The 22,688-nt window shown below is 45.4% G+C and overlaps 1 pseudogene; it reads right to left on the bottom strand.

The window, feature by feature from the left end:
- Positions 1–1,289: 1,289 nt before the first annotated feature.
- On the bottom strand, positions 1,290–1,870 carry LOC132224333 (ras-related C3 botulinum toxin substrate 1-like; annotated as a pseudogene).
- Positions 1,871–22,688: the final 20,818 nt, after the last annotated feature.

Here is a 22,688-nt window from a genome sequence, read left to right as displayed (position 1 = left end):
TGGGGACCCCCACCCTGATCCAGGACACCCTTCAGGGCAAACCAGCTGGCCCCCACCCGTGCACCAGGCCTCTTCCCTATATAGTAAGAGGGTAATATGCCTCCCAGCACCGGGATCAGCGGAGCCATGAGGCGTCCCGGCACCAGGATCAGTGTGACAGGGGGCAGCGCCCAAACCCCCTGATCACCCTGCGGCTCTGTATGTGACAGGGTAGAGCCATAACCTCCCTATCAGCCCTGCCCTGAGTGTGAGAGTGGCGGTGCCCCAACCCCGATTGGCCCTGCTCTGTGGGTGATAGAGGGCAGCACCCCAACCCGCTGATCCACCCTGCTCTGTGTTTGACAGGGGACGGTGCCCCAACTCCCCTATCGGCCCTACTCTGTGAGTGACAGGGGGGAGCTCCTCAACCCCCTGATGGGCCCTGCTCTGTGAGTGACAGGGGGCAGCGCCCCAACCCCCTGATTGGCCCTGCTCTGTGCGTGACAGGGGGTGGCGCCCCAACCCCCTGATTGGCCCTGCTCTGTGCGTGACAGGGGGTGGCGCCCCAACCCACTGATTGGCCCTGCTCTGTGCGTGACAGGGGGTGGCGCCCCAACCCCCTGATGGGCCCTGCTCTGTGCGTGACAGGGGTTGGCACCGCAACCTCCCCTTCAACCCTGCCTTGAGTGTGACAGGGGGCAGTGCCCCAACCTCCCAATCAGCCCTACCCTGAGCGTGACTGAGGGTGGCATTGCAACCTCCCTATCCACCCTGCTCTGTGCATGACAGGGGGTGGAGCCCTAACTCCCCAATCAGCCCTGCTCTGAGCCCGACCAGGGGCCGCACCTAGGGATTGGGCCTGCCCTCTGCCACCTGGGAGCAGGCCTAAGCCAGCAGGTCATTATCTCCTGAGGGGTCCCAGACTGCGAGAGGGCACAGGCCGGGCTGAGGGACCCCCCCCCCCCGCCGAGTGCACAAATTTTTGCGCACTGGACCTCTAGTTTCTATATAATATCTTTCCCCCATTTTTTAATTGGGCTGTTTTCTTATAATTGAACCATAACTATTCCTTATATACTTGTTTTTCCTTTTTTCATCCTAGGGCTAAATTTTAATAGAATGTGCAAGTTTTAACACTTACAATTTAAACAAATACAACCTGAAAATTACTGATTTGTTCAAAAATGGTTTAATGGAAAAACTAATCTGTAACAAAAACTTGGTATTGTGTGCAAAGTCGCCATCGTTTTTTAGCAAAGTGTACAAAGGTCCCAAAGGGACAAGGCAGCAGGAGAGGGGGGCCCAGACATTTACAACAGCGGGTATTTTCTCTTCCTCTTCTTGACAGGAGGCAGGCACCAAATGGGTAGAATAGCTTCATCAAACACTGTCTTTAGGCATTGCTGTGTGATAGTTGAACACTGCTCATATTTTACAGCACTGATCTCCTTAGATATGACTAAATCCTGTGAATAGGTGATGGGTGACAGCTTCTTTTCCTTCAGTTTTTCAATGGTGTCTTTATTATCCCTAAAAAATCAAGCTTAGTCACCACCAGGATGATGGGATTATTGGGACAATGGTGTCACACTTTGGGATACCACTTTGCATGAACATTTTCAAATGATACAGGACTCACGAAAGAAAAGCAAATTAAGTATACATCTGTCTGTGAATAGGACAGGGGACATAGTCTGTCATGATCTCCTCCTCCAGCAGTAGTCCATAAGCACAGATTTACCAGTTTTCCACCTACCATAACACTGGCAGAATCGTTATAAAAGACAGTGCAGATTTATTCTCTAGGAAAGGCACTGGCTGTACCACTGATCAGTAGGCAAGTTTTACCTACAGCTCCATCTCCTGCCACCCCACATTTGATGGCTTGCATCTGGGCCACTGTGCATGGCTGTGGGTGGCTAAACGCAGAGCACTGGGGCCACTGTCCGCATCGTCTAACCCTCTGCCAAATGGAATCCAAAGCCCAGCAGCTACCACCTAAAGATAGATAAAACTGCTTCTTATATACTCTCAATGCAAGTTCACTTTTCAATGTTACATGAGGTGAAAATATTCTCCCAATTTATGGACTTTCTTTTCATTTTCTTAATGATGTCTTTTGAAATGCAAATGACTTAATTCTGATAAAGTCTCATACATCAAAATTTCCCTTTATTACCTCTGCTTTTGATGTCTGTATCTACACTAATAAAAGACAAAGATGCTAATTGACCATACCTTCGCTATGTCCCAAGCCAAGCCCACCAGCCAATCAGAGTGGCTATATGCAAATTAACCCAACCAAGATGGCAGCCGGCAGCCATGGTGCTGGAGCAAGCAGGAGGCTTGGTAGCCCTGGTGATGGAGGAAGCCAAGCTTCCCACCTGCCCTGAGCCAGCTGTGCCTCCGCTCATGAAAACAAAGTTGCAATTATAGAAGACTAATAAATCCCAGATACCTGCTTCCAGCCAGCCTCCACTGGGAGCTTGGGTGGCTTGGGGCCGTGGCCAGCCTGAAAACAGCCATCAGCCCCTCACCCAGGCTCGCCAGGCACTCCTATATAATAAAAGGGTAATATGCAAATTGACCCTAACAGCAGAATGACTGGGAATGACTGGTCACTATGACACACACTGACCACCAGGGGGCAGATGCTCAATGCAGGAGCTGCCCCCTGGTGGTCAGTGTGCTCCCACAAGGGGAGCTCTGCTCAGCCACAAGCCAGGCTGATGGCTGCCAGTACAGTGGTGGTGGTGGGAGCCTCTCCTGCCTCCTCAGGAGCACTAAGGATGTCCGACTGCAGTTTAGGCCTGCTCCCCGCTGGCAAGTGGACATCCCCCGAGGGCTTCCAGGCTGCCAGAGGAATGTCTGACTTCCAGCTTAGGCCCAATCCCCCAGGGAGCAGGCCTAAGCCAGCAGGTGGTCATCCCCCAAGGGGTCCCAGACTGTGAGAGGGCACAGGCCAGGCTGAGGTACTCCCCCCCACAAGTGCACAAATTTTTGTGCACCAGGCCTCTAGTATTTAAATAAATGTTAATTCAAATGCTCCCATACATGTTTGGCTCATTCATATGTGGTCACAAAGATACACAGAGGTTATGCAAATAATATCATACTCTATAGGGGAAATCAATTAAATAAGGTGGACTATATAGTTCAATCATTTTCTGAATCTTTAAAGGGAGGTACTTTCTAAATCATTCTAAAGACAAAATAATAGGTTTCAACTTTAAGTTGCCATAAACTCCATAGACTGTGAAAAGCTTTCTGGTCCGTTAAATGCTAGAGCATCTCCGGGCTTTAGTGCTGGCCTCCTGTGGCTTCTCACTCAATTCTCAAGTCATATTATACTTTCTTGCCTCCCAGCTACTACTGGAGCTCCCTCTTCTACCCACAAAACAACTTGTGTTTACCTCGGTGACTGACTGTATTTACATTATAACAAAGCTTATGTTTACAAGCCTATCACCATCCTACTGTTAGTTCATTAAAGTATTCTAATCATCCTATATCCACAAATCCTAGTACAGTGCCGGGCACATAAGAGGGTTCAAAAATGTTTGTTGCATACTGCAAAAAATTTCTAACTTCATTTCCCATCATATGTCCCCCATGTAAATGATACACAAGATACCCCACTGTTGCTCTTAGAACAAATCAAAGTTTTTGTGCATACTGTTCTTTCTGATTGATACTTTTATCCCTCGTTCTCTCTGATGCTCATTACATGTTGGCTGGATACTTGAAAACACTGAATTTTTACAAGTGCTACAGTCTTCATTAAGCTCAGTTTCTGACAAGCCTAGGAATGGATATTAAGGGTGGAATAGACAATCCACTAATATTAGATAACAATATCTCCTGGCAGAAAGCACAGCTACTTTGGATAGTAAACTGTCATGAAAAAAATAAAGCCTTTATTACCAGATACTGAAAAAAAAGAAAAGAAAAAGAAACAAAACAACAAGCCCGTGTAGTTGATTGCAGCCAAGAGTCCACACTGGTGAAAAATGAACTGGATATTGGAAGACTAAAAAGAATAAATAAATAACTGCTAGGTAAGGATTATTGCTTCCCACATTCCTAAAAGTACTGGGAACTAAACTGTTCAAAATTCTAAAGCCTGATATTTGCACAAATAAGGAAACAGAAAGGCACAAAACAACTGGGTGGGCATAAGCCCCTGGTATTTGGATTGTTGACCCAGTATCACTTAATGCAGACAATACTTCTAGACAGAAGCAAATCATGCCCAAAGGACACAGAAAGAGCCTCAAGTTAATTTACAACTGAATACTGATTCACCTTATTATATTTCTCACCAACAGACACAGTGCTTATCTTCCCCTTTCTGTTTTGGTCCAGAAGACATCCTTTTAATTTTGTATTTGTTTTCTTAATCTCAAATTCCTCTAGTACTATATGTGTCTAAATCCTCTCTTCTCTTAGTACCTGAGCCATGTGTTTCAATAGAGCAGCATTAGCCTCCATTTCTCCACCTCTGTTAGACTAGTCTCGATACGACCACAGTTGGTATTGATTGCATTCCTGAAGCTGTTCCATATGCCCTATGCTTTTTTGTAGAAACCTTTGTAATTCTCTTAACTCTGCAACTGTTCTTTCTATGATTAGCTTTAATTTTATTGTATGGATTGCAATTGGAAGAGAATTAGACATGGGACACAAGTATTGTATATTTTAATTTTTAAGCATGTTCTCCTTTGTAATTATGCTCACAAAATAATTGCAACTGGAAATTATTGGTCAGCATATATTTCTCTAGAGGAGATATGTGAAACATTGTTTATGAGCAAAAAGAAAAGTTCTACAAAAATAAAGGCTATACCCAGTACTTTTATTTCTTAGGCTGCAGATCCACAGTCTATGACTATTTAAAAATAGATGTTTCCTTAACCCAGCAAAAATGACTGGAAAGAAGTTCACATTAAACAGTATATGAAAAAAAGAAATCAGAGATTCTTTACGTTTTCAATAAACATTATATGCACAGACTTCTTTGTATTATACTAGAGGCCCAGTGCATGAAATTCATGTGGGAGGGGGGGTTCCTCAGCCCAGCCTGCCCTTACAGTCCAGGAGCCCTCAGGGGATGTCCTACTGACAGCTTAGGCCCACTCCCTATGGGAGGCGACCAGGCTGATCAGGAGAAGGCGCCACTCACATCACCCCGCTGCTGCTGCCACTGACAGCCGCCACAGCCAACAAGGTGTTTTCATCAACACAGAATACAGTCCCTTCACCAAGAAAAAATGACAACTTTCTTTAGCCATTTTCAAGATGTCACTTTCATAGGATATGACATGTCTTTCTTTTTTTTTATCCTCACCTGAGGATATTTTTCCATTGATTTTTAGAGAGTGTGGAAGAGAGAGGGAAAGACAGAGAGAAACATCAATGTGAGAGGGACACTTTGATTGGTTGTCTCCTGCATGATCCCTGACCTGGGCCCCGGCCAGGGAGGAGCCTGCAATCTAGGTACATGTCCTTGATCAGAATCAAACCCAGACCCTGCAGTCCACAGGCTGAGGCTCTATCCACTGAGCCAAACTTGCTAGGGGAGGATATGACATTTCTTAGCCCCTCCAGTAGCAGACCTTCATTTTTTTCCTATAGGAGTGAGGTGGAAAAACCCTAGATCACCTTCTTGGATACTTATTACCCAAGTTACCAAGAACACTGCAAGTGGTGTACAGGGAGCTTAGCCAATGAGTGGTCAGAAAAGGTGTTTCCTCTGCAGCTCACGCACAGAGGCAGGACTGCTGGCGCAGCCTGGCTGGCAGGCCCCATTGTCTCCGCTCTGAGCCTGCTCCAGCCATGCCATGGCGAGTTGAACAGGCCCCCATCTCTGGGCCTGCGCCATCCGTGGCTTGCCTCACCATGCACACAGTCCCCTTCTGCCCATCTGTGCACGTAGCCTCCTCCTGAGCCAGTCATGACTGTTACGGCGTCCTGGCTAATTTGCATATTACCTCATATAGATAGATAGATAGATAGATAGATAGATAGATAGATAGATAGAGTACCAGTTAATAATGTGGATTTTTCAATAGATGGAGTTATACATATGTTGATATATATGTGATTTGATATGTATGCTATTTTGTTGTATTGACAGCAAGCTTCAAAACTTCATGTCAAATTTGTTGAAGGTGTTAGTATCAGATATTTTTACGCTTAAAAATGTCAAATTTTGTGGCAAAAAAAGAGCATTTGAGGAAGTTTTAATTCATTACTTTATTTTGAAGAAAAAGTTATCATATACTTCAGGAAGCTTATGGTGAACATGCTCCATCTCAAGATACTTGTGAACGCTGGTTTAAATGCTTTAAAAGTGATGATTTCAATGTGAAAGATAAAGAATGTCCAGGACAACCGAAAAAGTTTGAAGACCAATAATTACAAGCATTATTGGATGAAGATGCATGTCAAACTAAAAAACAACTTGCAGAAAGATTAAATGTTGCTAGCAAACAATTTCCAATAGTTTACAAACAATGGGAAAGACTTTAACGGAGGTAAAATGTATGCCACATCAACTGAACAAAAGACAAATGGAAAACCGAAAACTCATCAGTAAAATGTTGCTTCAATGGCACGAAAGAAAGTCTTTTTTGCATCAAATTGTGACTGGTGATGAAAAGTATATTTATTTTGAGAATCCAAAAGTCACAAAATCATGGGTTGATCCAGGTCAACCATCAACATCAACTGCAAGGCCCAATCACTTCAGAAAGAAGACAATGCTCTGCATTTGGTGGGATCAGGAAGGTGTAGTGTACTATGAGCTTCTAAAACCAGGTGAAACCATTAATACTGATCACTACTGACAACAAATAATCAATTTGAATCACGCTTTGATCATAAAATGACCAGAATGTGCCAGAAGACATGGCAAAGTAATTTTGCTTCATGATAATGCACCATCACACACTTCAAAACCAGTTAAAGACACGTTAAAAGATCTTGCCTGGGAAGTATTAACCCACCTGCCATATTCACCAGACCTTGCTCCTTCAGATTACCCCTTGTTCAGATCGATGGCACACACATTTTCTGAGAAGCACTTCAAAACGTAAGAAGAAGTAGAAAATTGGGTCTCTGAATGGTTTGCCTCAAAAAAAGAAAAGTTCTATTGGGATGGTATCCACAAATTACCTGAAAGATGGGGAAATGTGTAGCTAGCAATGGACATTACTTTGAATAAAGCACTTTTGGTGTTTCTCTTGAAATTATCGTGTTTTCTTTGATTACAAAATCTGCATTATTAATCAGTACACCTAGTAAGTAGATTTTGATGTGCATTCATATCTAACTGTACAACAATAATATCTAAATTCTACATTTGCATGATTCATACAGAAGCATGATTAACTTTATGATTCTTACAAATTCCTATGTAAGCGACATAGATTCCATTAATTCAAGAAAAAAATCCAACTAGAGCCTATTCACCAAATCCTACATAATAAAGAGGTAATATGCTAATTGATTGTTACACCCTCACAAGATGGTGGCGCCCACAGCCACAAGATGGCAGGGCCCAGTCCCCTCAGCCCCGCCAGGGCGGGTGGCAGGCGCATGGCGCAGCCGGTCCCACCCACTGCCGGAGTTCCCCAGTCCCCTCAGCTCCGCCGACAGTGAATTTTCATGTGACCATTACCTTTTAAAAAAATCCTTGCACAAGGATATGATTATTTTTTTTTTAGATCATCTGTTCTCGGGGAGCAGGCCTAAGCCAGCAGGCGGGCATCCCCCAAGGGTCCCAGACTGTGAGAGGGTTCAGGCTGAGCTGAGGTACCCCTCGTGTGCATGAATTTTCATGCACCGGGCCTCTAGTCACTATTATAAATGAAAAAAATGAGTTGACAAGCAGAGCTTTTTTCCTCTACAAAAATGTGTTAGTCACAAAAAATAAATGAGTAATTAAATAATGCAAAAACATCAAAATAGGCTGCAACCTTTATGAATTTTGGAATTTGTCTTATCTGTTCATCCATAGGCACTCCTAATTCTTTGATATGATATTAGTTAATTAGGAAGTGAAGAGGGAAATAAAAGGTCACACTATTTTTCAATATTCTCCAGGTTATGCATACATATGTGCTTGGGAAATGAGTTCCCATGATTTCTGTGGTAGGTCCTACCCAAACCAGCAACCAGATAGACTTGGGAGGTATCCAATGACAATGCTCCTAAGGAAGGCTGTGAGACAGAGAGTAATCACATTAGCTTTCCTTTTACCATACACTACATATTTAGTGCATAGTGAAGGAAGAGGATGAGTCTTCCTTTCTTCTAACACTTCTTAAAAACAAAAACAAACAATAACAAAAACCTTTCAAATTGAGTCTAAGATTAGCATCATTGAAGTGCCTATTTTAAGCTGTATTCCCAGGAGAAATGCATGTTTTAATACCTATGTGTGTCTTTGTCAAGCAGATATTGAAACTGACAAGTTCATGCTGTCTTCCTACAACAGGGCACATTTGCCTTCTCTGCTGATGGCAAAAAGGGCTTTTGAAATCAGTCTCATCTAGGCAGAAGTCCAGCAGCTGAATTCCGTTATTAAAAAGTTTTGATGTCAAATTAATTAATTTTTAGTCCATTTCCAATGCACTACATTCAGCTAGATCACTTATTTGGATACATGCAAAGTTAGTAGAGAACAGTATTTCCTAAGTGATCATTTTTCAAACTATCTGAAAGCACTTGCAACTTAATTTAAGTAATGGGCACTGGCAGTTTCTATGGAAAATGAAGAGGAAAAAGAGTAAGGGAAATCTCATTTTATCAAACATCCAACTAGACCAAGTATGTCAAACACATGCATTTTCATTTCACTAAAGAGAACAGGTTCAACAGAGCATTAAAGAACATATTACCACAGAGACAGGTCTATGCCAGCATATCAAATCAGGATACATCCAGGCTACCTTTCTGATTTATGGGTCCCTAAACATCCTTCTGCGAAGGTTGAGGCCCATGATAAGAGAGGCAGATTAATTCTAAAGGCATATGTCATCCTTCATCTTATCTCCCATTCTCTAACAATTATAAATGAGATACCAATGTCTAAGGGACAATCAAATTAAGAGCTATAAATACTGCAGGCATGATCTAGACCACAGTAAAACAAACCCAAATCAAGTATCCCATGTTCCCTAAAATACAAAAATTATGATGGCCTGCATGTATTACAGCACTTACTCCCCCTACCCCAAGAGCAGCAAATTCTTATTTTATATCCTTAGCTTCTGTGCCATTTATTCTTTGATTTACAGTGTTTATTTTTATAGGCATTCCACATTGTAAAATACCTTTGGTAACTGTCTGGGTACCTAACATTCATTCATTCATTTATTCATTTCTCAACAAAGAAATCTCCAGTTACTTCAGTTCAATAATATATGTATTTTGATTTAACATGGAATAAGAATGAACTGCTGGTCAGAATTATTGTTACTGCACTGCTCCACAAGGAAAGTTAACATTAGGAATCTGATGACAGTATTTCAGTACCTAAAATATACATTAAGCCCTGTGATACCACTGCATGGAAAACTAAAGCTAAATAGCACAGGTTTTAATTTCTTCAGACATCAGAGTGAAAAGGGAGTTACTTGGACACATTTTAGGCTCTTAAAAATCATGGAGCATGTGTATGGGAGGAGAGTGCCTCCATGAACATAATTATTTTTATTGGGGGGCCAGAAGTAGACATAATCTTTTTCCAAAATGTTCCTTTTCACTTCCTCAAAAGCAATTGTAATAATGTATTGTCTTTCAGGTACCAAGGTGACACTATTGACCCAAGATCAGTAGGTTAAATGCTTTGAATTGCATATCCAGAAGTGAGAACAGTCTTTTCACTGATTCATTGACATGTGCAGACCTAGGAGCCTCTTGTGACTAAGGGCATGCATTTGTAAGGCCAGGACTGGGGTGATGGGTGCAGCCCGCAGCCAAATAATTGAATAAAGCTAAGCAGCCCACACTTGGGTCAAAACTAAGACATCAGCCATGGCCTAAAAATAGCCACAGATATATAACTAGCCATCAAGGTATCTAATTAGTTTAGAGACACACAGAGGATATAATTTTCCCTAAGGTTTACATTCCTGTGAAAGCAGGAGCTTAAGGGAACTCTGCCTACTCTGATGTTATCTCAGTTGGCTTACAAGTGAGCCAGAAATAAGAAAATTTCTAAATTTCTAACTTGTAGCCTTTTCCACGGGAAAGCTCGGTCAGATATCCAAAACTGTGACAGATAAGCAATCTGCAACTGCTTTGTCCACCCAGAGTCCGGTGAGACCAAGGATTTTTAAAATTGTGGCCCTCAGAATTCCACTGCTTAGTTTATTTCAGCAAGTATTTAATGAGTTCCTTTTTTTTTCTTTTTTAATATGCCAAGTACTATGTATACTATGCTATGTGTAGAGAACTTTAAGAAGGTCTGTGAGAAGATCACTGAACAGTGTATGTATAAGCTCCTTAATGAAGATGTATAAAAGCGTGTGAGAGGCTCCATAGGGGAGGCACTTGGAGAGGAGGCTATAAGGGTTAGACAGATGGAATGGGAACACAGTGGCTAGCTGAGGAGAAAACAAAAGCATTTAGGGAAGAAAGTTCATAATGAACAAAGACAGGGGGATGCAGAATAGCATCAAAATGTGGGAGCAGCTGAGGCTTCAAATTCTTTACAATTAAAGTGTAAGCTAGGGGTTTTCTTTAAAGGTTTTACATTTACCTTTGTTGTGAAGTGATTCATTTACGCTATGATTTTATTTCATTGAGGGTTAGTTTTAAAACGCAATCGCATTTCACGTATCTACAAATGAAGGTGAGTCCACATGTTTGCAGACAGAATAAGCAGGTGTTGTTATTAACAGTAAGATTGGGGGTTTTGTTGTTGTTGCTTTAAAATGAATAATTCCAGAAATTCATGCAATGGAATACTATTTGGCTGCAAGTATAAACAGAGCATATATACAGAGCCTATGGGGAGGTTCTGTGGAAGAATTAAAAAGCACTTCACCCAAAAGCTAGTACAGCTGACCCTTGAACAATGCAGGGGCTACGGGATACGCAGCTGGAAGTAGCCAAATTGAGCACTGAAGATTTGATCTGTGGTCTTCAAATGGAAGGAGTGATTAAGTTAATATTAAATAACATCTCAATAGTCTAGGCATTTGTGACTAATCCTATCTGCACTGAATGATGGTGCCAGAATTCAGAAATGCAAAGGACTGCCAGAAAAATCCCTGGTACTTATTTTAATTATGAAGCAAATGTGAAATACTATAACATCATCAATGCTTTCAAATTTTATTTTAGAGAAATGGATATGCAAAATGTCTTAATGAAATGGAATATTATTCACCAATAAAAAAAGGCATGAAATAGTTAAACATGCCACTACATGGAAAAATATAGAAAACACAGGCTAAGTGAAAGAAGCTAAACACAGAAGGCCACAGATTGCATGATTTGGGAGGGTTGAGGGGAAAACAAGGAGCAACTGATTAATGGAGTGCAGTTTCTTTTGGGAGGGACAAATGGTTTCTAAAATAAAATGGTGGTAATTAGATTGTGGCTATCACACAACTCTATAAATACATGAAAAACTTTAGACAGGCAATTTGTATGGTATGTAAATTATATTTCAATATTGCTGTTATTTAAAATGCTGTTTTAGACCCCTGCAGCATAGGAAGGTGCTTTCCCTGTAATCTACTTACTAGTCTACCACCTCTTTTCTCATACTTGCCCCCAAATATGCCCATGGGATATGAAAATAACCTAAAGGATGCAATGAAGAACGGTCACTCAGACATTCAGGTCCACCTGAAAGAAGAAACGAGTTTAACAAAATGTTAAAAGAGCCACTTCCCAAAGAGAACAAGTTGCTTGTAAGCCAGAGACTAGCGTCTTTGGTGCAAAAAAGAGAAAAGCGGCAGCACATCAGCTCGCCAGCTCATGAGCCGCAATCACAGCTTCGGTGAAACAAGGGACAGGCCACCCTGCTCCGTAAGGAAGTTCAAAGGCTCGCTCACGTCGGCTCCGCGTCATTACGTCATTACGTTGAACGCCCTGTGACCCCTTGCGGATCCGCGAGCGACCGTTGGGGCTCCGGTGCAGTTTCTCCCAAAGCTACCTCAGCCGCCTCAGAAAATGGATGCTCTCACCAAGGCCGTGAGCAAACTCAACTTAAAGCTCCCCCAGGGCTTCCACATTGAGTCCAGCAAGACGGAGCACATGGATGGGAAGATGTTCATAGGGGGACTCTCCCACAATACAAGTAAGGAAGCTCTTTTTGACTATTTGTCCCAATATGGCGAGATTATCGATTTCACTATTAAAACCCACCCAGAAACTGGAGTATCCCGGGGGTTCGGGTTTGTGCTTTTCAAAGATAAGGCGGCCGTTGAGAAGGTGCTGCAAGTCAAAGAGCACCAAGTGGAGGGGAGGAAATTTGAGCTTAGAAAGGCTCAGGCCATGGAACTGAAATTCCCTCCGAGAAAAGTTTTTGTGGGCGGGGTGAACCCTAAGATGCCAGAAGACAAAATTAGACAGTACTTTGGGACATTTGGGACGATTGAGCATATTGAGCTGCCAGTTTGTCCGAAAACAAATGAAAGACGATCTTTCTGTTTTATCACCTATACTGACGAATTCCCGGTGAGGAAGCTGCTAGAAACCAGGTTCCATCTCCTGGGCTCCAGGCAGTGTGAAGTTAAAATCGCTGTTGTGAATGAAATTCCCAAGATGCCGCTGAGGAGAGGAAGAGACGTTCTCTTTCCCAAGCTAGACAATGCCTCTGGGGGTGGAGAGCCCCCCACAAAGCCAAATGCTCCCGGGGCTGGCGGAGTCAACCAAAGTGTTGGTGGGGCCTGTGGAGTCGACCCAAATGCTCACGGGGCCTGTGGAGTCGACCCAAATGCTGGTGGGGCCGTCAGAGTTGATGCGAATGCTTATGGGGCCTGTGGAGTCGACCCAAATGCTCACGGGGCCTGTGGAGTCGACCCCAATGCTGGTGGGGCCGTCAGAGTTGACGCGAATGCTTATGGGGCCTGTGGAGTCGACCCAAATGCTCACGGGGCCTGTGGAGTCGACCCCAATGCTGGTGGGGCCGTCAGAGTTGACGCGAATGCTTATGGGGCCTGTGGAGTCGACCCAAATGCTCACGGGGCCTGTGGAGTCGACCCAAATGCTGGTGGGGCCGTCAGAGTTGACACGAATGTATATGGGGCTGTGAGAGTTGACCAGAATGCTAGCGGGGCCATTGCAGTTGACCCAAATGCTTGTGGGGCCATCAGAGTCAACCCAAATGTATATGGGGCTGTGAGAGTCGACCAGAATGCTAGCGGGGCCATTGCAGTTGACCCAAATGCTTGTGGGGCCATCAGAGTCAACCCAAATGTATATGGGGCTGTGGCAGTCAACCCAAATGTTTATGGGGCTGTGGCAGTCAACCCAAATGCTTGTGGGGCCATCAGAGTCAACCCAAATGTATATGGGGCCGTGAGAGTCGACCAGAATGCTAGCGGGGCCATCGCAGTTGATCCTAATGCTTGTGGGGCCATCAGAGTCAACCCAAATGTATATGGGGCCGTGAGAGTCGACCAGAATGCTAGCGGGGCCATCGCAGTTGACCCAAATGCTTGTGGGGCCATCAGAGTCAACCCAAATGTATATGGGGCCGTGAGAGTCGACCAGAATGCTAGCGGGGCCATCGCAGTTGATCCTAATGCTTGTGGGGCCATCAGAGTCAACCCAAATGTATATGGGGCTGTGGCAGTCAACCCAAATGTTTATGGGGCTGTGGCAGTCAACCCAAATGCTTATGGGGCTGTGGCAGTCGACCCAAATGTTTATGGGGCTGTGGCAGTCAACCCAAATGTTTATGGGGCTGTGGCAGTCAACCCAAATGTTTATGGGGCTGTGGCAGTCAACCCAAATGTTTATGGGGCTGTGGCAGTCAACCCAAATGTTTATGGAGTCAACCGAGGTGTTTACAGGGCAAGTGGAGATGTGGGTAATCCTACCATGGTGCTTGCTCCTGTTCACATCTCGCCCTGCAACCAAGGCTGTAATTATTCTGATCAAGCATATGGCCCCTTCTACAATGCCTACAGTAACCAGCCCATTTTTAATAGCTACAACAGCGGAGAGCATTTTGTTGGATATGACTATGGGACTCAACCCATAGGAACTGCAGTTGCTAATTACAATGTTCAACCAAACCAGGTGCCTGTCTTCAGTACTGGTTACCAGGGAATTTACCAGCCTTTCTAAGGACAAAGGATGAAGCCAGCATTGCAGAACCAATCTGACAACCTCCAGTGAAAAGTTATGTTACTGATAAAAAAATTAATGACTGTTTTGAAAAGACACTGTCACTGTTCTACAGCTTTTTCCAGTTTTTTTTATTAAGAGGCAGTTATTTTCTCATGGTCTTTTGACATTGGAGTGAAGACCAGATAATACAAGTAGTTTTTAGTTTTATGAAAGTTAACTTCTCAAAAATAAATGTTTACTATTAATAGATTTACAGAAAACTCTGTAGTGGTTTCTATTTGGAGTTGGTGCTTTTATTTTTTTTTTGCGGGGGCGGGGTTTGGGGTGCGTGAGGTTGTGGCTGCCTTTTTGGCCCATTATGAACTTTTTCTTGATGGGGTGGGAGTCTTGGGTGGTTTGGTTTAAAGCTATCATCCAGATTCAGAGGGGAAAAAATCTTAAATTTCCCTTTAGATTTGCTATTCAGCCAGGTCCTTCTTGTATATTTGTTCAGCAGAAATTAAGACTTATGCTAAACCAGAAACTATGTTCAATGCAAGAAAGTCAGAAAGGGTCAGTCCCAGTCTTGAAAGCGGCAGAAGTAAACTAACAAATATAATATAGTGTGTGTGTGTGTGTGGGGGGGGTCCTATATAAAGCTTTGTGAAGGATAACGTGGTATTATAGACACAGGGGATCTAAAATAGGGTTTGGGAGGGAGTAGTCTTAAGTGGAATGCAGTAGGTTGGCCTTTGCCAATGGACTATGCTAAGGAGAGTGCAGTATGCCAGGCAGAGCTGCAAAGGTATTAAAGCAGGAATTTAGTATGTGCTTTTGGAACACAGAAAAGAGACTTTTTAAAGGGTGGAAACAAAGTGCATGTGGAAACTAAGGGAAAGGAAGTAGACAGGGGGCTTGAGCATCTGTCAACCAAAATGTGAGTCATATATGCAAGCCATATATGTAATTTAAATTTTTCTAGTAACCATATTTTTAAAAATCAAAAATAAGATGAAAATTATTTTAATAAAATGTATTTACCAAAATGTCATTTCAACACGTCATCAAGAGAATAATAATTATTAATGGGACCTTTTTACATCATTGATTTCATACTAGTCACCAAAATCTAATGTGTATTTTACTTTTAAGCACGTCTCAGTCCAGACTAGTTACATTTCAAGTGCTCAAACTATGTAGCAGTAGCTATTACACAGGACAGTGCAGACTTAAATCACAAAGGGCTTACCTAACATGCTGAGGGGTTGAATTCTATCTTTAAGGCAATAAGGAGAAATTAAAGGATTTAAAATAGGGAGTGACATGAAACAGCAAACATCTACCACATGCCTGACACTGATCTCAATGCTTGGATTGGAAAATCAATGAGACTCAATCTCTGACTTCAGGCAATTCACTGGCAAGCAGGAAAGACAGACATGAAACCACGATCCTGGTGGGACTAAATTTAAAATGTGAGGAAAGTCAATTTTACTTAGAATAGTATGTATGTATTTCCTTATTAGAATACAAATATCTTCAGGTCAAAAAATATTTCACTCCTTTTTGTATTTGCCTTAACATCTAGCAAGGACTCTTGCACATAATAGGAGCTATAAAAATATATTAAATGATGACACAGGAACAAAACTGACAAATATATTACCATTACAAACAAGAGAAACAGAAGACGGCAACATAAAGCATGAGGTAATTCTTTTCAGCTTTAATAGCAAATGTTTGTTATTTAAATACTAGTGACCCAGTGCATGAAATTTGTGCATATTACAAGGGAATTAATTAGAGGAAATATTTTAATATTGCTATTTGCCCTTTCTCTATAATAGAAGTGTCAGAGATGAAAGAAAATTAGTAAAGTATATATGAAAATCTTCCTCCTGTCAGAGTCTGGGGTGTGTCATGAGAACCAGAGTCAACTTCCTGCCCACCGACATGCACCTCGAAATCATGCAAGGCCCAGACCCAGCTGGCCCCACCCCCATTGGGCTAGATCCAGACCCAGCCGTCCCCACCCCTGTCAAGTCCCGCTGGGTGGGGGGCGCAGCCTCAGGTCCCCTGGCCCGGTGCCAGGGCAGGGGGCACAGCCTGAGATCCCCCGGCCCGGGACGGGGGGTGCACATTGAGGTCCCCTGGCCCAGGCCAGGGGGCACAGGCTCAGGTCCCCTAGCCCAGGGAAGGGTGCATGGCCTGAGGTCCCCCAGCCCAGGCCAGGGCAGGGGCATGCCTTGAGGTCCCTCCCCATCAAGCTCTGCTGGGCAGGGGGCGTGGCCTCAGGTTCCCTGGCCTGGCACCAGGGTGGGGGGGTGCGGCTTCACGTCCCCCAAGACCGAGCAAGGGTGGGAGGTGCAGCTTGAGGTTCCCCATCAAGCCGTGTGGGTGGGGGGCATGGCCTGAGGTCCCCCAACCTGGCACCAGGGTGGGGGGCACGGCCTGAGGTCCCCAGTTAAGCCTCAGTGGGCGGGGGGGGGGTGCATGCTGAGGTCTCCCGTCAAGCCCTGCCAGGTGGGGGATACCGCCTGAAGTCCCCCGTCAAGCTCCACTGGGCGGGGAACACAACCTGAGGTCCCCCGTCAAGCCCTGCCAGACGGAGGGCACAGCCTAAGATTCCCCCAGCCTGGCATCGGGGCGGGAGGTGTGGCCTGAGGTCCCCGTCAAGCCCCACCAGGCAGGGGGGGCGCAGCCTCAGGTCCACTGCCTGGCCCAGCACCACACTGCCTCAAGTCCCTGCTGATTGTTCATTAAGGCTTGTTACGGGAACTCAGCCTCCACTGTGGGTGAAGCCATCTTGTGTTACGGAATCCCTGCCTCCGCTGTGGGTGCAGCCATCTTGACCTTTATGGTGTGATGGTCATTTTGCATATTCCCTCTTTATTAGATGAGTAAGTTGTATTGCTTTGATGGTGGGGGAATTTTCAATATATAATATGTAAATATACTTCATTAAAATATTGAGATTAGATGGAATACTAGATGTTAAACTGCACTGAAAAGTTTAAATGACTGTACAGAAATCAGGGGTTAAACACACACATGTACACACACACACCAGAAGAGTCTTGCAATGGATATTTTGATGCCCTTTGAGACTGAAAGTATATTAAGTGTATATCGAACCTCAGTTTAAAAATATCAACGGATTGCCCTAGCTGGTTTGGCTCAATGGATAGAGTGTCAGCCTGTGGACTGAAGGAGTCCTGCATTCGATTCCGGTCAAGGGCACATGCCTGGGTTGTGGGCTCAATCCCCAGTGTGGGGCATGCAGGAGGCAGCCAACCAATGATTTTCTCTCATCATTGATGTTTCTACCTCTCTCTCCCCCCATCTCCCTCCCTCTCTGAAATCAATAAAAAATATACTTAAAAAAGTAATGGGATCAATCAAATGAGCTAATTTAACTTTTGTTCCACATAATGTTTTCTTATTCAAAAACTACAAAATAGATATGCTGTGTTGCCACAAAGTAAAGGAGAATCCCCAGGTAAATGAACACAAAAATTCATAAATTAAATGGTATTACACAACAGTCAATACAGTTTAAATAATGTGTATGTCTGTCTGTATATAGGTATTTAGAACAAATGATGAACGTACAGATTAATCCAACAGAAAGTATTTAGGAGGAATTGGATTTCATTTACCAGAGTTAATCAACTTTCATTTAACAGAGTTAACTAGATGAATTGAGGTGGTTTTGATTAAGAGCTTCTGTTCCTGCTCCCCCTGGGAATCAACTTGTCCACTAAACTGGACAAAATATAGCAATATCCACATTTGGCTGTTTGAACTAAGGAATTAAACTGAAATTTCAGCCAATTCAGAATCAGTGTGGCAGATGTTTTGATATTTCAGTTTTGCTCTATATTGATATTTCAGTTTTAGAAATGGTGTAAGTTTATTTTTTCCAGTTCCAGCTGGTTCATTTGTTGATTTAGATTTTAAAAATCAGTGGAAAAAAAGGACAGTTTAGTTCAGATTTGAGCCTATTAGATAAATCCAGAAAATCAGCTTAAATTCATTATTTTTCTTTGGGGGGGGGATTCATGATTAGTTCAAGGATCTTATTTTGCTCTTATTTTAGTTGTTAGAAGTTAGGTTATGCAATATTGGAGGTGCTGTGTCAGGTAAACTTTCTCATCAGAGTGGTACAATTACCACTCAGACAGCTATGTATGTGTTTATGTATATGTTTGTGCTTACATGCTAGCTTAAAAACTAAACCAAAAAATATGCAAATGTCTGATTCAAAGATAATGGCAGGTCATATTTTCATTTATATTTCCCTAAAGTATGGAGTGAATATAGTACTGCTTATCGTATCTAATAAAAGAGAAACATGCAAATTGACCATACCCCCGAATGCTTCCTATTGGCTAATCAGCGAGATATGTAAATTAACTTCCAACCAAGATGGCGGCAGGCAGCCAGGCAGCTAAAGCGAACAGGAGGCTTGCTTGCTTCAGTGATGGAGGAAGCCAAGGTTCCCCGCCTGCCACTGCCGGCCTCTGAGGTGCAGTCTAAGAAAGGATGTTGCAATTATAGAAGGTAAATAAACCCCAGAAACCTGCTTTCAGCCGTCAGAGCTGGAGCGAGCAGGACCGCAACAGTGTTACAATTATAGAAGCCAAACAAACCCAGAGACCTGCTTTTAGCAGCCAAAGTCTCAGAGCTGGAGCCGGCTCTCAGCTCCAGTGCTAGCCATAGAAGGTAAATAAATCCCAGAATTAAAAAAAAGAAAAAAAGAAAAAAAGATGTTGAGAGCTTCAGTCACCCGCCAGCCTGAAAACGGCCCTCAGCCCCTCACCCAGACTGGCCAGGCACCCCAGTGGGGACCCCCACCCTGAAGGGTGTGTGACCAGCTGCAAACAGCCATCATCCCCTCATCCAGGCTGGCCAGGCACCCCAGTGGGGACACCCACCCTGAAGGGGGTGTGACCAGCTGGAAACAGCCATCATCCCCTCATCCAGGCTGGCCAGGCACCCAAGCGGGACCCCCACCCTCATCCGGGACACCCTTCAGGGCAAACCAGCCAGCCCCCACCCGGGCACCAGGCCTCTATCCTATATAATAAAAGGGTAATATGCAAACTGACCCTAACAGCAGAAGGACTGGGAATGACTGGTCACCATGACACACACTGACCACCAGGGGGCAGACGCTCAATGCAGGAGCTGCCCCCTGGTGGTCAGGGCGCTCTCACATGGGAGGAGCTCTGTTCAGCCACAAGCCAGGCTGATGGCTGCCAGTACAGCGGTGGTGATGGGAGCCTGTCCTGCCTCCTCAGCAGCGCTAAGGATGTCACACTGCAGCTTAGGTCTGCGCCCTGCTGGCAAGTGGGCATTACCTGAGGGCTGCCGGGCTGCCAGAGGGATGTCTGATTGCCATCTTAGGCCTAATCCCCCGGGGAATGGGCCGAAGCCAGCAGGTGGTCATCCCCTGAGGGGTCCCAGACTGCGAGAGGGCACAGGCCGGGCTGAGGGACTCCCCCTCCCCCCCGAGTGCAAAAATTTTTGTGCACCGGGCCTCTAGTTCTATATAATAAAGAGCTAATATGCAAATGGTGCTCACGCCCTCATGCCATCATGCCGCAATGGCTCAGACACTCATCACTGGGGAGAGAGGAATGGGGACCAGCCAGGCACAACTGAGCTTGAGAGAGAATAATGGGGACCATCCAGACACAAATGAGCTCATAAGAGAGGAATAGGGACTAGCCAGGCTGTGGCCTGGGAGAGGGACAAGCCACCTGCCCCATGGTCCCTGGCGCCAGCAGCTGGGGCTGTGGCCCAGGAGAGGGACAAGCCACCTGCCCCGCAGTCCCAGGTTCCAGTGGCTGCATCTGCAGCCTGGGGGATGGACAAGCCACCTGCCCCCTGGTCCCCGAGGTCCAAGGCACCAGCGGCAAGGCCTTTGGCCTGGGAGAGGGACAAGCCACCCACCCTGCAGTCCCGGGAGCAAGCGGCTGCACCTGTGCCTGCAGCCTGGGAGAGGGACAAGCCACCCACCCTGCGGTCCCGGGCACCAGTGCCTGTAGCTGTGGCCTGGGTGAAGCTGTCCACCCACGGTCCCCTGTGGCTGCAGCTGGCCTGAGCAAAGCCTGCCCAGGTCCTGGGTGACTGCGGCTGGCCAGAGGGAGGGAAGCTAGTTTCCAGGTGCCTGCAACTGGCCAGAGGAGGGAATCCTGGGTCCCAGGTGTCGGGCAAGGCAGAGGCAGTTAGGGGCGATCAGGCCAGTAGTAGAGCAGTTAGGAGTGATCATGCAGGCAGGGAGAGGTGGTTAGGAGCAATCAGGCAGGCAGAGATGTTAGGGGTGATCAGGCAGGCAGGTAGGTGAGCAGTTAGGATCCAGCAGTCCTGGATTATGAGAGGCAGTCGGACATTCCCCAAGGGGTCCCGGATTGGAGAGGGTGCAGGCCGGGCTGAGGGATTACCCCCCCCCCCAACTCCCTGTATGAATTTCATGCACCGGGTCTCTAGTGTAGTAATAATTATCTGCACTAATGGTCAACCAAAATGGAAACAACTAAGTCTAATTTCCTGACATTAGAAATGGATATTCTAGCAAGATTAGTTATTAGTCAACTTCAAATTTCTCAGAGTTTGCATGCCATTGGTATCTATATCTCCATATTTTGGAGAAACTAGATTCTTGAGAAGAGCAAAAGCCATTAAAGAGTTAGGAAATAAGGCTTATAAGAAAAGATTTTAAGGGACTGGTTATTACACAGCAAAGTGCCTAGGGGATAATTACATATAACACATTAACATTTTGAATAGCATATTTTAAAAAGGAGAGCAAGGCTAGATGGCAGTTTCTAAAATGAGTCAAACTACAGCCTATATTTTTTATTTTGCAAGAAAACGGCATTTAAAGTTATATCATGACAGCATAGTTAATTCAAAATACACATTATCTGTGAACCTAGTGGAATCCCCATTTCTGAACATCCTATATAATCAAAGAGAAACGTGGTAATTAGCTGTAACTTCGCTACCCTTCCCATTGGCTAATCAGGGTGATATGCAAATTAACTGCCAACCAAGATGGCGGCCAGCAGCCAGGCTATTGACACGAACAGGAGGCTTGCTTGCTCCAGTGACAGAGGAAGCCAAGATTCCCCGCCTGCCGCTGCTGGGCTCTGAGCTGCTCTCTAAGGAACATTGTTACAAATATAGAAGCTAAACAAAACCCCAGAAACCTGCTTTCAGCCGGCCAGGATCTCAGAGCTGGAGTTGCAACAAAGTTTCAAATACAGAAGGTAAACAAAGCCAGAAACCTGCTTTCAGCAGCCCAGGTCTCACAGCTAAAGCTGCTCTCAGCTCCAGTGACAGCAATAGAAGGTAAATAAATCCAAGAATAAAAAAAAAAGGAGAGGTTGGGAGCTTTAGTCATCCACCAGCTTGAAAACCACCCTCAGCCCCTCACCCAGACTAGCCAGGCACCCCAGTGGGGACCCCCACCCTGAAGGGGGTGTGACCAGCTGCAAACAGCCATCATCCCCTCATCCAGGCTGGCCAGGCACCCCAGTGGGGACACCTACCCTGATCCAGGACACCCTTCAGGGCAAACCAGCCGGCTCCCACACGTGCACCAGGCCTCTATCCTATATAGTAAAAGGGTAATATGCCTCCCAGCACCGGGATCAGCGGAGCAGCGAGGCCTCCCAGCACTGGGCTCAGTAGAGCAGCGAGGCCTCACTGCCCCTGTGTCAAGAGGAGCCGCGAGGCCTCCCAGCATCGGGATCAGTGGAGCAGCGAGGCCTCCTGGCCCCTGGAGCAGTGTGACAGGGGGCAGAGCCAAAACCCCCTGATCACCCTGCAGCTCTGTGTGTGACAGGGAGCAGGGCCATAACCTCCGTATCCACCCTGCTCTGTTCATGACAGGGGAAGGTGCCCCAAGCCCCTGATCGGTGGGGTCTGTATGTGACAGGGGTGGCACTACAACCCCCTAATTGGCCTTGCTCTGTGCGTGACAGGGGGTGGCGCCACAACCTCCCCATTGACACTGCTTTGAGTGTGACAGGGGGTGGCGCCCCAACCCCCAATCGGCCCTACCCTGAGCGTGACTGAGGGTGGCATTGCAACCTCCTGATCTGCCCTGCTCTGTGCATGACAGGGGGCGGTGCCCCAACTCCCCAATTGGCCCTGCTCTGAGCCCGACCAGGAGCTGCAGGGCAGGCACCTAGGGATTGGGCCTGCCCTCTGCCACCTGGGAGTGGGCCTAAGCCAGCAGGTCGTTATCTCCCGAGGAGTCCCAGACTGTGAGAGGGCAGAAGTGGGGCTGAGGGACACCCCCCCCCGCCAGTTCACAAATTTTTGTGCACTGGGCCTCTAGTCCTATATAATAAAAGGCTAATATGCAAATCAACTGAACCACGGAATGACTGGTCGCT

Source organism: Myotis daubentonii, chromosome X, assembly GCF_963259705.1.
Source record: "Myotis daubentonii chromosome X, mMyoDau2.1, whole genome shotgun sequence".
NCBI classification, from domain to species: domain Eukaryota; kingdom Metazoa; phylum Chordata; class Mammalia; order Chiroptera; family Vespertilionidae; genus Myotis; species Myotis daubentonii.
Note: the sequence above shows the minus strand (reverse complement) of the source record. Positions and strands in the feature narration are given on the sequence as shown.